This window comes from Atractosteus spatula, chromosome 9 (genome assembly GCF_055471065.1).
Source record: "Atractosteus spatula isolate fAtrSpa1 chromosome 9, fAtrSpa1.hap1, whole genome shotgun sequence".
In the NCBI taxonomy this organism is placed as follows: Eukaryota; Metazoa; Chordata; class Actinopteri; order Semionotiformes; family Lepisosteidae; genus Atractosteus; species Atractosteus spatula.
The window spans coordinates 7028975-7043509 of record NC_142714.1 but is presented as its reverse complement, the minus strand read 5'-3'; the positions used below and the strand labels follow the sequence as shown (position 1 = coordinate 7043509).

Genomic DNA, 14535 nt, shown 5'->3' with positions numbered 1-14535 from the left:
AGCCAGACTGAAGATTTGCATACAGAGCAGTATGACTCAAAGCATACACCTGCAGTGCTTTTCAAAAACCAAATTTAAAGTCAATCTCAACACCCAACTAGTGCTACGGGTCTGTGAACAGAAGAAAAGATCTATTTGCATGAAGACAAATGTGAACCCACCAGCGCAACTACGGTGCTCTCATTGTAAATGGGGGCAGGAATGCTCTTGCTTTTAGATAAGCCAGTAAATATTTTTTCATTCATTATATTAGGCTTAGCCTACAAGCCTTTGTGTGAATTAAAAACTCCAAGAGGAAAGGGGTTGCTTCCTATTTTAACAGGAACACAAGAGATTCTTTCTTAATTCAACAATTAATAAAAATAAAGCAGCACAATGACAAACCCCTAATATTGCCTCTTTCTCGCTCACATGAAGAATGGTTGCCAGCTCCCTCCAGAGTCTCCCAGACTGCCAGCATAACAATCGAGACGTTTTACAAAAAAAACTAGGATGCAGGTGTATTGATGAAAGGGTTTCTTACTCATCGCATGGCGAGAGCTGATAAGAACGCAGCCATCTCGCAGCACGCGCCAGTGACACAGAGGCAGCTCCGGTCTACTTTCATCATATCTACTGGGAGCCCCAGAGGGAAGCTGGATACTGTATTATGCTCGCTGCTCACATTTCAGCTTTGAAGGTTCAATTAAGCGCAGGGGATTGAAAGTCACCGCGGCAGATCATATCCAGTCCAGCCTGTAACCTGAGATGCTGTACTTTGCACTGCTTAAGAAACAGGCGAGAAACAAGTGAAGAACACCCAGGTAAGAAACATGCACGCCATCTGTGTGATGGAGGGTCTCACTAGGAACTACAGGCGATGGACTGCAGCTGGAAAGGTCCAGAGTTCTCTTTGGGAGTTCAGGTCATGTAAGATTAACCAATATGGTCAAACGTGAGGGACAACCAGAAGAGACGAACCAAATTTTTTTTACTGCTGTAATGTTCATTCTAACTTCAATTTTAATAAATCCCCAGACTGCTCACTTCCCTTTCTCACAATAGGTTTAAGGCCTTTTCCACTGTGTCAACCGCCTATTGTTTGTTAAAATGACTTGGTTTGCGTTGCTACTGCCGTTTCGTAGCCTCAGCGGTGTTTTCCAGCTTTTGAATTAAATCTTTCAAACATCACATCTTTCAAACATCTTTCCGCACTGCACATCAAACGCTCAAAAGAAAAGGAAGAACACCACTCTGCCACTGACAGGCTGTGTACCAGCAGACTGCGGAGCTCATATGAAACTCGGGACCTCCTGGTGAACTCCTCCACATGCCTACCTAATTACCACAAAGCAGGAGACACAGCAGCTCAGGCAGCCGAGCAGGGTGGGAAAGGCCTCTCGGGATCGGATGCGCTTTCGGAAACGAGCGCACAGCCCCCTCCAGAGCAAGAAGAAGAGAATCCGCTGTTGAGACGCGCTGCCAACGTCAGGTAGAAGAGAAGAGAGGAAATTGGGAAAGAAAAAAAATTCTAACTCCACTGCTCCTGCTAAAGGATAAAAAAAATGCCCTGCGGTGAAAAGCTGCTTCCTACACTTTCGGCAGCCCAGAGAAACAGGCTGGTCTGGGACGGGTGAAAGGGCTTTTGAAGATCTCCTGCCAGCAGGCTCTTCACAGGCTTTTCTTTTCAAAGGGGGTCAGCACGCGGGAAATAAAGAAGCATCCCGATCAGACTCGGGAGGGCCCGGTACAGATACACATTTAACAGAACGCATGTCATTAACCGTATCCGGAGCGCAACACGTTTAAGAAGGGTTGCACACTTCATTAACCCCGCTCTGCAGATTTGGCCGGGCTCCGAAATATCCCAAGTGGTCGTCTGCACAGTTGGCCCTGCCATATGTTATCCGTAGACTCTTGGAGCCATGCCCAAGATCCCAGACCAAACTCTACCAGGGCTGGGAAAGGCAGTGGCCCTCTGGTAGTCGGAACAAGGCTTCGAGAAAAATAAGCCATTAGTTAAACTAATGTAAACTAACCATGTCCGTAAGAGTTCTCAAAAACTACAGCGCTTTACTGAATCCGCACTTTGACTTGGCCACAAAATCTTGAGGTGCTTAAAGAAAATAAACCAATATTATCCATGCCCTAGATTTATGGATTACACACACTCTTATCTGCTTGCGAAGAGCACTGGAAAAGGTCTATCCAGTCGACTGGTGAAAAGAAGTGTTTAATCTCTAAGGACATTAAACTAACAGGTAATCCGCTAATTATCGGCAGATGGAGAGAGACAGGCTGTCGCACCAGAACCGCACCGTGCCTGGGAACAGGCACAGTCACGGGCCGAATTTCAGCAAGCGAAAGAGCGAGCGTGGGTCTCCCCTCAACACGGCCTGTTGTCGCTCATCCCTTTTTGTTCAGAGGCTCCTGAGGTGCACTTAAATCTCTATTTTGCACTAAACTTAAAAAAAAGCAGTTCAGAATTTCCAGGCAACACACTAAGTTAAGCATGGAGCAGATGAAATTGGCCAGGTGCATTGCAAGCCCTTTTGCCTGTTCTTCGTCACTCCAGCAACGTGATTCTTTAACTGTTGCTATGACATTTCTTTAGAACAACCTTCTTCTTCAACATATATAATTGCACACAGCAGCAGCGGCGGCTTCTGCGAATTCTGCAGCTCACAAAGCAGAGGAAGAGAGAGGAAGCGCAAGCTGTCCTCGTCCTTGAAAATGATTTCCAGGGTCTCATGGAAAAAAGCCCTGCTCTCAGAACCTCGGCTCCTCTCGATCTACCACAAAAAAAAACAAACCTTTCATGTCGCCACATTCCGACCAGACATCAGCCACAGCGGCCGACGGGACGCGCAGAGCCCCGCGAGATGTGTGCACTGCCACCGTTTCACAACGGCCCCTAGGAGGGGTCCACTGCTCTAGACAACACAAACCCACTGCCAGGATCGGCAGCCCGCTCACCTCAGCCATTAAAAACCGCTGTTGCTTTGTCAATCAACTGCAAAACACCGCTTTTCACACAAGCAATAACATTCACATGAAACCCCCCACCCTCCATGACATTCAAGACCAAAGTCGCATTCTAATCCAAAAACTACTGGAGAACTGTGCCAGTCTAGAGACTGCAGAAAAGATGCAGTATTCCAGATTTGCCGCGCAGCAGGTCTGTCCCTCCCTTAGCAATTTTCCTTTAATCTCCCCCCCCCCCCACCGTGATCATTAGCTTTTAACTTTTCAAATAAAAAATGAAATCAAAATAAAATGATAGACTACCCCACCCCCATCAACTATCAACCCCCCTCTCAATTTCTCCACTGAGGCACAGCACACTGTTCCACATCGATGAATGAAAATGTGAACGATAGCTGAGATACAGCCCCTGTGTTGAAAGCCAATGGTTTCTTGGGTGCTCCTTCCAGAGAAGAAGCCAGCAGGACCGCGAGCTCAGCCTCCCAGATCTCCGATTAACAGCCTCAGATGCTGGCCTTCTGTGACCAGGATGACAATAAGAGCCTCAGTCAATACGAGACTGGTAAGCTCCTCACAGCTATTTCAGCTTCACTTCAGAAAGCCTCTAGCGATGACCACACCACATGGTGTTCCTCTCAAGAGAGGCGAGGCCCGAGCTAGGCCTCTCTTTTTCAACATCCATTGACACTTTCAAATCGGCATCCAAACTTTGAATGGGATGTACTTGGCGGATTTATACAGCCTTTACCGACGTAAATCACCGGTCCAGTGACATTTAATTCAATGCCACTACAGTAAAACAAAAGCAAGAAACGTGGCTGAAATGTAGTTTTATGGATGGGACTGCTTGGCTGCTCTTAAAGGAAGGTGAGGGGGAATCATGAGAAATATTCAGGGGCCATTGCTGGCTCAGCTCTGCATGTCCTCCAGTTTGAACAGCCCCACTTGTAGGATTAGTTTGATAGTTTCAGGACCACAGGCAGGACTTCTTAATCAAAACAGATAATAAAAAAAAAACAACATGAAAAAAAATCAGGTCTTCAGACATTCCTGAAGAAGGCTGGATTCCTTCTCAATCGCTGGTTCCCAAAAATATGATCGTATGCACAACAAGGGGGAGTCAAAGGTTCCTCTTACATATTATTAATCAAGGTAGGATGGGATTCCCATAATCGGAGGGATTGAGGGCTGAAAGATAAACTTCAGGTTGCAATATAAATAATTTCCTTTCCTTTTTTAGCAACCGGCCTGAGCTCCAGTGTAATACGGGGGGTTATCTTGGCACACGAGCACTGCTGACAACAGAATGCCCTGCAAGAGACCTTCACAGAGAGGCTAGGCAAGGGTTAGACAGCGAAGAAACAAACAAACAAAAAAAGAGTAAAAAGCCCTTCAGACAGCAGTGGGCCAAGTGAACTTGCCTTCAGCGACAATCATTTCTTCTCTTTTCATTCATATCAGTCATCTGTACACCCCAAAAATTCACACATTACATTAACTCGGGTGTACAGTACAGGATTTATTACCCTAGGTGTCTATACGCCCGTGGATGTGTCCAGTACTCTTTTACAAAGACGTAACACTGTCAGCCCGGACAGCTACACCCAAATGACGTCAAAAAGCGCCCGAGATAAATCACACGTTTAACCACAGCGAAGGCCGTTTCACCTACATTTATCAGAGCAGACATCTTCGAACTTGAATGGGATGTTCTCACGCCGACATCTTCACTTCTCACACACAAAAAGACCACTGAAGGTGCACAAAGATCAACACCTCCCCCGATATCGGAGATAAGCAATGAAGTCCCTGGTAATAGCTTGTGTGGAGCACAATATCGATTTCATTATTTCTGGATTACTTTGGCTTCCTGGCAATTTTTTTTTTAACTGTCACTCCAGCGGCTAAAATGGATGTTTCATGAAGCCATCAACATTTCACATACAAGCCCTTGTGTTCAACCCAAATGAGGGCACCAACACACAGAGAAGAATAAGGGGGTGAAAGGGGGAAATCAGCCGAAGAACAGGGGGAGGGACAAGTCAAAGCACCCAGCGCCTTGGACTTCTAAGCCATCCCCTCACTGGCACATAAGTGCCACGACTTGCAAACACAACCAAAACTGACAAGCCCAGGGATGAACTCATTGAAAGAAGCGCAGAGCTGCACCTCAGATCGGCGTGCCGGAGTATTTTCACAACAGGCAGGGAGCGGGAGAAGGCGGCAATCTGGCGCTGTAAGACGCAGGTCACCCCTGTGGCCCCCCACACCGACGGTCACTCTGAGTCATTACCCAATTACCCACGAAGCAGCAGGACCGGTCCACTGAGCGAGCCCTCTGCGGGGGGGAACAGGTTCAGGACAGGAGCACACAGCCTGGCAGGGGCAGCCAGCAGAAGGCAGCAGGAAACGCGGTTCCGAGTCCTCGAGGCCAGGAACAGAGCCGAATCAACCCAATGGACGTCTTCAAGTCCAACTACGAAACGCGGACCACAGAGCAAAAGAGAAAACGACAAGGAAGAGCACCAATAACCGAGAACAAGCGGAACCTTTTCACATAAAAGGGCCCTGGGCGTTTGGAACAAGTTACCAGGCGCTGCCGCTAAAGCCGGGAACCTACAGCCGGGCCACTCGGCGCTGAGCCGTACGCGCTCGGGTTCGGGTTCAGGTGCTTCCTATTTTATTTCAGTGGGAGGTAGTCTTCACAACCATCTCTGCCTCTGCAGACAAGAGTGACTACCGTCTTCCACGCCACGCCACTCCACTCATGAATTCACATCAGCCGCAGGCTGGCCTGCCAGGCTGCAGGAGGGGTCTGACCGTGTTATTCCAGGCGGCCCCTCTGTGACTCACAGCTCCTGCCGGGCAAGACTCAAGCGAGCTCTTGCTCCGCTCCTGGAACAAAGGGCATCGAAAAAACTCCCCAGCCCTCGTTCATCCTGCCCTTCACCAGACCAATCTGTCTGTCTAGTGAGAAACAGAGGAAGAGAACCCAACATACCTTTGATAAGAGTTATGAAACTCCTTGAAAATACCGTCTTGGAAACATAGCTACTTTGAGTTGAATCACAGAACTTAAATGGGACAACGGTGACTGATGAGATGCAAAATAAAGTTAGTCGCCTTAAGGAATGACTTAACAGGGGCCGCCTAATTTGCTGCACCAAGTTTATGCTGTACAAGAAAAGCCCTTCTGAAACAAAGTGATGTGCACTCAGATTCTGTTTTAAACACACAAGTACTGAGATTAGCAGATAACTCTGAGGTATTATCATAGTTAAAAAAGATACTACCATCTTACTGCTGGTAAAGCCACCTAAAGAATAGTATTACAGTACTATTTTAACAAATCCATACTAAATACTAAATGTCATCTCCATTGTTTCAGGTTGTTTTTCAGTCTCTTGATCAGCAGCAACAGAAACCATAACGCACTCGAGTGCTACTTGTGCTACAGATAAATATTTACAATCCAACAAGCATAACATAACTCATACAAGCAAAAATGAGTAAATACTCCCAACTCCAAGCAGTACATTAGTCAGAACACTGAATCGGCCTTTTCACCCAATCAAATCTGCTACAGGTCACACAGGACCTCATATCACAAATCCCTGTTTTAAAGAGCTGTCCAGTTCCTCCTTGTAAATATGCAGCTCAGTGACGATTTGTATCATTTGGAAAAAACACGGCCTGAACAAACAGGTCAAACTGGAGCTCAGGGTAGACTCAGGAAGGGGGCTAGTCCATTTACTGGCAAAAACTATGTGCTCTTCACCTGTGCAGAGTCACAAGAGTTAGCCGATCTGTAACCTCCAAAACACACCTTAATACCGAAGAGTACTAAGACACTGTGGCACAGCTCATAAACGCTAGCTCGACAGCAAAATCAAGTCCACGTGCATTTCAGATAAAAAATAACCAATTTCAAGGAAAACATTCACGCTAGAGACGGTAATATCAGATCTTGCTCTGCACGTTGTCTTACCTACATGTGGCTATGAAATGGGTAGTCAAACAAAAACTTTTTGTGAATTCCATCAGGCAGGCGTTCAGATGACTAAACTATAAGCAGGCCCACACAAAAAAAACCTATTACAACATGCAGCACTGTGAGCCAAGCCTAACTTACACCTGACTTGCTCTGACAAATTAATGGAGCAGATGCACAGATAACCCAACACTTATCCACATATACAGTCATACTTTTTAAGTTATTTATAAACTCTTGTTGAGAACAAAAAGACCCCAGCTCTCGCTTATCTAACTGTTGACAGACCATGCCTACACATACAAAAAAAAAAAACAATTTTAACTAAGATGAAGCCAGTTTCTAACCCGGGCTTCACAGGAAGCACAAACCCAGTGACCAAAAAAAAAAGCTAATCTGCCGGATTTCAACTTTGTTACACATACATCATGAAGGGTACAGGGACAGTCAACACCCACACCCCCTTTCTCTATGGCTGTGTGGAATTTCCCAGGCCAATTCATTCCTACAGCTGGGCGCCACATGACACCCGGAGGACTGATGACTCACGGAGGACCTCAAATCCAGCTCTGAGTAAGACTGATGGTGGCGCCGTGAGAGCACAGTCACCTGCAGGTCTTGCGATGTGCAAAGAGGCTCAGGATTACCAGACAGAGCGGGGGGAGAAAATCACCAGGAGACAGGGAAAACTCCTTCCAGTTTCAAGCCATGATCAACAGGCAACAGCTGGATTGAAGAAAAACAAACAATTCACCGGATACGGGAAAACCTCTTTTGTTGCACGGAACGACGTTTTTTCAGATGTGCTCCAAGGACAAAAATAGAATCCATTCAGGGAAATTCTCTAGCACATGAAAAGCAGCACTGATTCTATCTGGTCTTGTCCCGGGGAAGCACAAGTTCATTACAATAAAAACGAACAGGGACAGCCCTACTTTCGTGACCTTTTCGAGAGTGCAAGTTAGATCCCTACCAGCCGTTTATTTGGATGCGCTCAAGTCCCGAGAGCATCCACAGCCAACAAAACCAGCAGTCAGACCTCCGTAGCAGGTGGCAGATAGCAGGGCTACCATCAACAGACTCACCCCTGCTCTGCTCAGGTCAAGCATCTCTCCCTCACGCTGTTCTAATAACAGCACATTTCTAACTGGACAGGCAGCCTCTCCAGGCAGAGATGGGGCTTCCTCTCCATTCTGATGAATTGCATATCTGGAGATGACACCGGTAATTTGGTCAAAATGACTTAAGCACCGACTCCATAGTTACCAATGTGCCAGCAGCGCTTCACAAAACCCTATGTGTCAGATCAAAACTCAAACAGCACCTACAAATTAAATAATATTCCTCCTCAACATCCCCTGCAAACTGGTGTGGGTATTAAGTGTTTGTAACAGTGCAACACCTTTTACATACTGTACGTACTCCTAACGCAGTTTGAGTACGTGTAAAAAAAAAAAGTGCTCTGTAGAGTAAAAAAAAATACATCCTGGCAAAGCATGAGATGTCCTACTCTCTTTGTTGCTGCTGCTCTTTGGGAACACTGGTGTCTTGGCAGAGATGAAAGTTTATAGCAAATGCAGACAAAACAGGGTCTGGTGGGGAAAAGATTGGGGTCTTTATTTTACCCCATTTTCTTGCACCCAATTTCTAGCTATAAAATAAGGTCTATTGTGTACAATTAATAAAACAACTTACGAGCTCAAAGGGAGATAATATGCACAAAATCTTTTTATCCCAGTGGGAAAATATGGGTTCTGTGCTCATCAAACACTCCATAAATAGCAACCTTTACAAAGCCACCCACCCGGGCGTCCTCAACAACAGCCACGCTCCTGTCCTGCTTCTGTTCGTCACCTCCCAGCGATCAGCTGCGCCTCACCACAATAACAGCTCTGTATTCACACACACCCTGACCTACTACCGCTGACACTTCACTGTAGCAGGCACCGACGTGCGCGGCACGAACATCACTCCTACAGATACCGCTCGGGTGCGACGGCTACGTTCACCAAGTTCACTTCGCTTCATTCACCCTCAGCGCCTCTGCTGAAGTGCTCGAGCGAGCCTGTGGCACGAAGTTCAGAAGTGGGTCTCAGACTCTCCAAAACAAAACAGAAAAACCTATGCATAGCAGTCTGCTCCCATTCAGATCACTACGAGCTACAGATTCTTGTGCAAACCGCACTGCTCCTGCAGGGAAAACAACACTATGTTTAATTTAACACACAAAAATGTCTATGACTGGCTTCAGTCCAGGGGGCAGGCACGCCTGGTCTTCCACGCATCCCAGACAGGTTCCAGATTGCCGTGACCCTGAACTTGGAATTTAAGGCTTTCCGATAACGGATGGACCGCTGGAAGTCTAAACAAATGTACTGAAGATACCCGATGCATACAAGCCCACAAGTCATAAACACCTGTGACAGATTTAAATGCCACTCAACGAGCGTTTTTATGGGATTCTGGGCGAGCTGTTGTCCAGACCCGTCAAACACTACTATCCCTCAGAATAATGAAGCCTTAGCCTCACTGGCCCTGCGGAGAGGATTTATCCACACTGAAAATCGGACTCTTGGACGTCGTCATCTTTTAAACCAGGAGTGGCCTGCTCCTGGAATTGAAGGCTGGGGATGTACTGTGGCATCAGGTCCACCAGGGTCACTTAATTACTAGACTATACTAACTTAATTGGTTGCTTAATTGGGCCACTGTATCACTCTGATCAGTCCTTAAATGGGAGGTGAAAGAGAAGTCCGGACCTTCAAGACAACTGTCCCACTTCCTCCATGCCTGCAATGCCTGACAGTCCTGAAGAGCGTCGACACCTCCCACAGAAACGATCGGTTATACAACTCCCAGCATGAGCGGCGCACAGCCCGGAACTTACATAACTGGGACACGCATACACAAACAGCATGTCTATGACGGGGCATCTGTGCGTGCAAGTAGGTACGCAATTATCCTCAGGAAGAAAAAAGAAAAGCAATGCCGAAATGAATTTGAAAAGCTCCGTAATAACGACAATCTTGGAAACGCTGAATTCCAGTGCAGCCAGCGGTGTCGGAATTAAGGCCTTCCAGCAGCAGAAGTAGGGAGCATCAAACAAAGGGACAAAAACACTGGAGCCCCCAGGTAATAAGAGGAGGACCGCATTCATCTCCGCACAGCTTCTGCAGCAGCCCCACCGCCGGCCTGACAGCCCTCACTAGAGAGGAAGGCTAATCTACTAAGCACATGGCGGACGGCAAACGTAAGGATATCCAAGCCTATTAAAATCAAAAGGCTCGCTTGCACGAGGACGAAAGGGCCGGCCTGCCGTTAGCTGCACGACACTTTGCTCCTGCTCGTTGCCCCTATTCCCCCCCAGGCCGATGGGCGATGGGCGATGGGCGATGGGCTGCCCTCCCCCACCCCCCCTCACCAAGCATCACACTTTAAAAGGGTTACAGACCACAAACCCGCCAGCCAACAGCGGCGGAACAGTGCGCACTGGTTTGCAAACCTACCCAGAAACAGAACGGACTGTACTCGGTAACTGCGGTGTTGTAAATATGTTCACCTGCTGAAACAACGATGCAGGTATCTTGCTCCCCCTGGAGCAGCGCAGTTCCAAACGGATAATCCTGTTCCATCACCCCTGCTGGGCTGATTTATGACGTGGCCCGCAAATTAAAATAACCGCACCACTGTAATTACTTTGAACATAATTCACGGTTAGGTACAACACAAGGACTGTTTATGAAAGGAAGCTGGCCAGATTTCTTCCGCGAGCTACCAGCTCTGCAGCTCCCCGACCGTGATCAGGGCGAAACTACAACACGGACAGAGGTGAATTAAAAACCACCACCCGGTCCAAAGCTGCATTTGAACAAAGAGCACCCATTCTCCCAAACATTTTGTTTCTGTAAAAATTGAATACACCAAGCTACAGCCAAACAGGGTTTCGTACAAAACCACATTCTACAAGAGCGCTAAAAAAAACAACAACGGTCAAACGACAAAATGCACCCAATAAAACTGTACATTATTTAATTGCAAAGAAGCAGGGCGGCAAATGTTTTCCCCTTTTAAAGCTGACAGGCTAGTCTCTCTGACTCTTCGTATCACTCGAATCCATGGCCTGTATTCCAGCACAGCGGTGTCAGGGCACGCAAGACTCAACCGCACCTTTTCAAATCTGGAACCCATACAGTCTTCTGAGGGCAAAAGCCACTGGGGACGGGATTTTCTCGCCCTGCTTTAGTCTCACACGTACACGAGAAATGAGCTTAACCTCTCCAACACATGGGTAGCTGCTAGCTTGCAGTACACAGAGAAGCACCCCCCTCCGTCAAAAAACCAGATTAAGTTATAAAATAGAGCCAAGTTTCATCAGCGTGTAAACTCCCAAGTGCTGACTTCACAACAACCCTTGTGTAGCCAGAGCTTCCTCTCAGTTTTAGTTTCATTTAGCTTTTCTGCTGCACGTTCATCAGCTGCTGGACTCTGTTAATGAACGCGCTCCAGCGCTGCCGCTCTTACAAACAGGCTCTCGGCGCGAGCTGACCAGCGGGCCAGTGTCACCAGCGCAGCTCTCTGCTCGTGTCCGCTGTCCCCCCCCTAACACGGCAAGGCAATCGCACGCTGCTGGTCGCAAAACAAACCCAAACCAAATCAGGCTCTGGAAAACCAAACTGCGGCTAATGAAAGAGGAGGTGGGACAGCCTGGGCAGGCTTTCACAGCTTCACCAAGCTCCAGCCATCCAGCCCCCCGAAGTTTCCAGCCTGATCAATACTGCCGAACCGTTTTAAATTTGAACAGTGTCTGTCACTCTAACATGACCAGACAACACTGTTTCAAGGCACCATGTGAACCAAACCACCAGAATCACTAGCCTCTGCATCTCTATAAACAGTACTGGATTAGAAGCCACTCTCAGGATGGTTTATCAGTCTCTGTTCCCACCATTAAAACTCCATGCTGGTGCCTAGCCTTGCATTTCAGAACTACAGCTACACAGAAAACACACACCTCCCCCTGACTGCTGACACACAGCAATGTCCCAATTTCCAGCTTTGGAGCAGGAACAAACAACACTTACAAACCTTCTTCTTAAAAAGGTAAAACCTACGCGCATCTGCCTTCTCTTACGAGTTGCAAGTGAACGTTTCTCGGATTTGTTCAGACTCCGTAAAGACGCAAAATCGATAGATTTCAGCACGATGTTTTTATCAGCAGCATCTTGTTACCATTTAGGAAAGACTGGGAGCTTTCGGAGCAAAAGTAACTTTAAAGCCCACTTTAAATACAGTCATGAACCAAGACGAAAAGTTAAGACTTTGAAATTTTAGCAGCTCCTACCCATTATTACATATGAAGTGGGTGAGAAGCTGTAAAAGCAGTAAGGAAAGAGACCTGCAGCTAACCATTTCCGTAAATACAGGAAACGAGACACACTCTCCCACCACCACTCGGTACAGAACCATTCCCACATTCAGAATCACCGACAACGTGAGCACATGCCCTAAAATGCTGAGCTGGTCTGTGCGCAGGCCATGTGGTTAACTCATAATTCAAAAAGGAAACAAAATCAGCAGACACCCAACGACAACAACAACAAAAAAAAAGCCAAACAACTGAACTGTCCTGCACTCTAGAAAAAGTCAAAAGGCAGACTGGAGGAAAAAAAAATCAATAAGCAATATGCAAGTTTCCAAGAAACAAAACCCATTAGAAGACCAACTGTAATCATTTAACTCTACAATGTACACATAGCAAGAGATTACAGACCAATTTGTCAGCAGTGAGCCCTGGCACAGTGGGTGTGTTAAGGCAGTACTTCTATCACTTGTCGGGCAAGAGAAGAGAAATATTTTCAGATTTACCTCCCTCTCCCCCCAGCAAACCCTTATGTTGCTATTGTTCTGCACCCAAGAAGAAGAAGAGCCACTTTAAAGGAGAGCTATGAACTTGTAGTCTCCTCTCTGCTGTACAGCAGTACCGTACAGTAACAGCAGGGCGGGGGGGGACACCTGAAAAGATCTGGCTCACAGGGGCAACGCTCATGGGGGGGGGGGTGGGGAGCTGCAGCATCGGCGCCGAGAGGGACCGAATACGAGCTGGTTGGCGAAAGCACACCTAACAAAACGCCCTTGGAGGTTCGGACCAAGGCCGCTTGACGCCGCCCTCGTCGCTTGACGCCACGTCAAGCAGCCTTGGTCCGAAACTCGCTGAGCCAGATCTCTTCAGGTGTCCCCCCGCATGATTGCTTCCGGCTGCCTTTGAGAAACCTTCGCAGGAGAAGGAGGCGTCAAGCCGCCGCCCTCGTCCCGCCAGCACTTCGAGAACAAACGGCACCACGGCGTGGATCCCGGCAGCCAGCCCGGCTGCAGCTCGGGAGACCAGACCCGAGTTTCACCGGACACGCGGGCGCACGGCAGGCGCTCTCCTTGCCTCCCAGGACGCCCGGCCACAGCGCGTGCCCTACCCCAGGAGCGGAGGAAGTGCGAAGCCTACAGCTCTGAATCCCCCCCCACATGATTCTCTCTCCCCCCCCCCTCATGGGTCAATGCAACAAGATCATTAATAATAATTGCTGACATTTCTATAGCGCTTTTCTGGACACTCCACTCAAAGCGCTTTACAGGTAATGGGGCTCCCCTCCACCACCAGCTCTCAGTGGGGAGGAGAGCAGAGTGATGAAGCCAGTTCAGAGATTAGGGGATTATTAGGAGGCCATGAGTGGTAAGGGCCAATGGGAAATTTGGCCAGGACGCCGGCGTTACACCCCTACTCTTTTCGAGAAACTCCCCGGGCTTTTTAATGGCCACAGAGAGTCAGGACCTTGGTTTTTGTCTCATCTGAAGGACGGCGCCCGTTTACAGTATAGTGTCCCCATCACTATACTGGGGCATTAGGACCCACACAGACCGCAAGGTGAGCGTCCCCCTGCTGGCCCCACTAACACCTCAAGAAGCAACCTTAGCTTTCCCAGGAGGTCTCCCATCTAGGCACTGACCAGGCTCACACCTGCTGAGCTTCAGTGGGCTGCCAGCTGTGAGTTGCAGAGTGATATGGCTGCTAGCCAAATCAAGAACTTCTGAAAGCTTCAGCTAGTGTGGGGTGAGCCCTTGGACTCCTGACTGCTTGTGGGAGGGTGAGGCCCGTGGCGTGGACATCACGCCATTCAGTGAACATAGCAGCCCCCGTGCTGCAACGGGCCTCAGACAGCTCCACAGCTGTAACAACGCGACTCTCCCTGTACCAGCCCACTCCCTAGTTTAAGTAGCAGCAGCTAGACAGGGAGCCAAGCACATGTTCCTGCATCTGTCTCCATGACCACAGATGTCTCCACACGTGACACGTCGAACATTCTTCCTGGAATAATGGAACGGCAACAACACAGAGCCTCGAGCAATGCGACACGGTCGATTTTTCAACATGAGCTTCATGCCAAAAAGGGATGAAGGTACAAACAATCAAGATAAACAACCACAACAAGCCATTTCGAAACAACAAAAAATGAACGACGCTTTGATCTCCCGAACAACTGCTCATTTCAGAGGCTCGCAAGACTTTTAACAGCATTTTTACTCAGTGC

The 14535-nt window shown here is 48.0% G+C and overlaps 1 protein-coding gene across 4 annotated transcripts in view; it reads right to left on the bottom strand.

Moving 5' to 3' along the window:
• The window catches only part of mark3a (MAP/microtubule affinity-regulating kinase 3a), a 62047-nt gene that overhangs the window by 39841 nt on the left and 7671 nt on the right, over positions 1–14535 (bottom strand). The window contains exon 1 of one of the 4 annotated variants that reach the window (XM_088924873.1): positions 5966–6098. The exons of the other annotated variants lie outside the window; for them this stretch is intronic. The gene's annotated coding sequence lies outside the window, so the exon portion shown is untranslated. Of the gene's footprint in view, positions 1–5965; positions 6099–14535 lie in introns of those variants that run through there. 4 annotated transcript variants of the gene reach the window in all.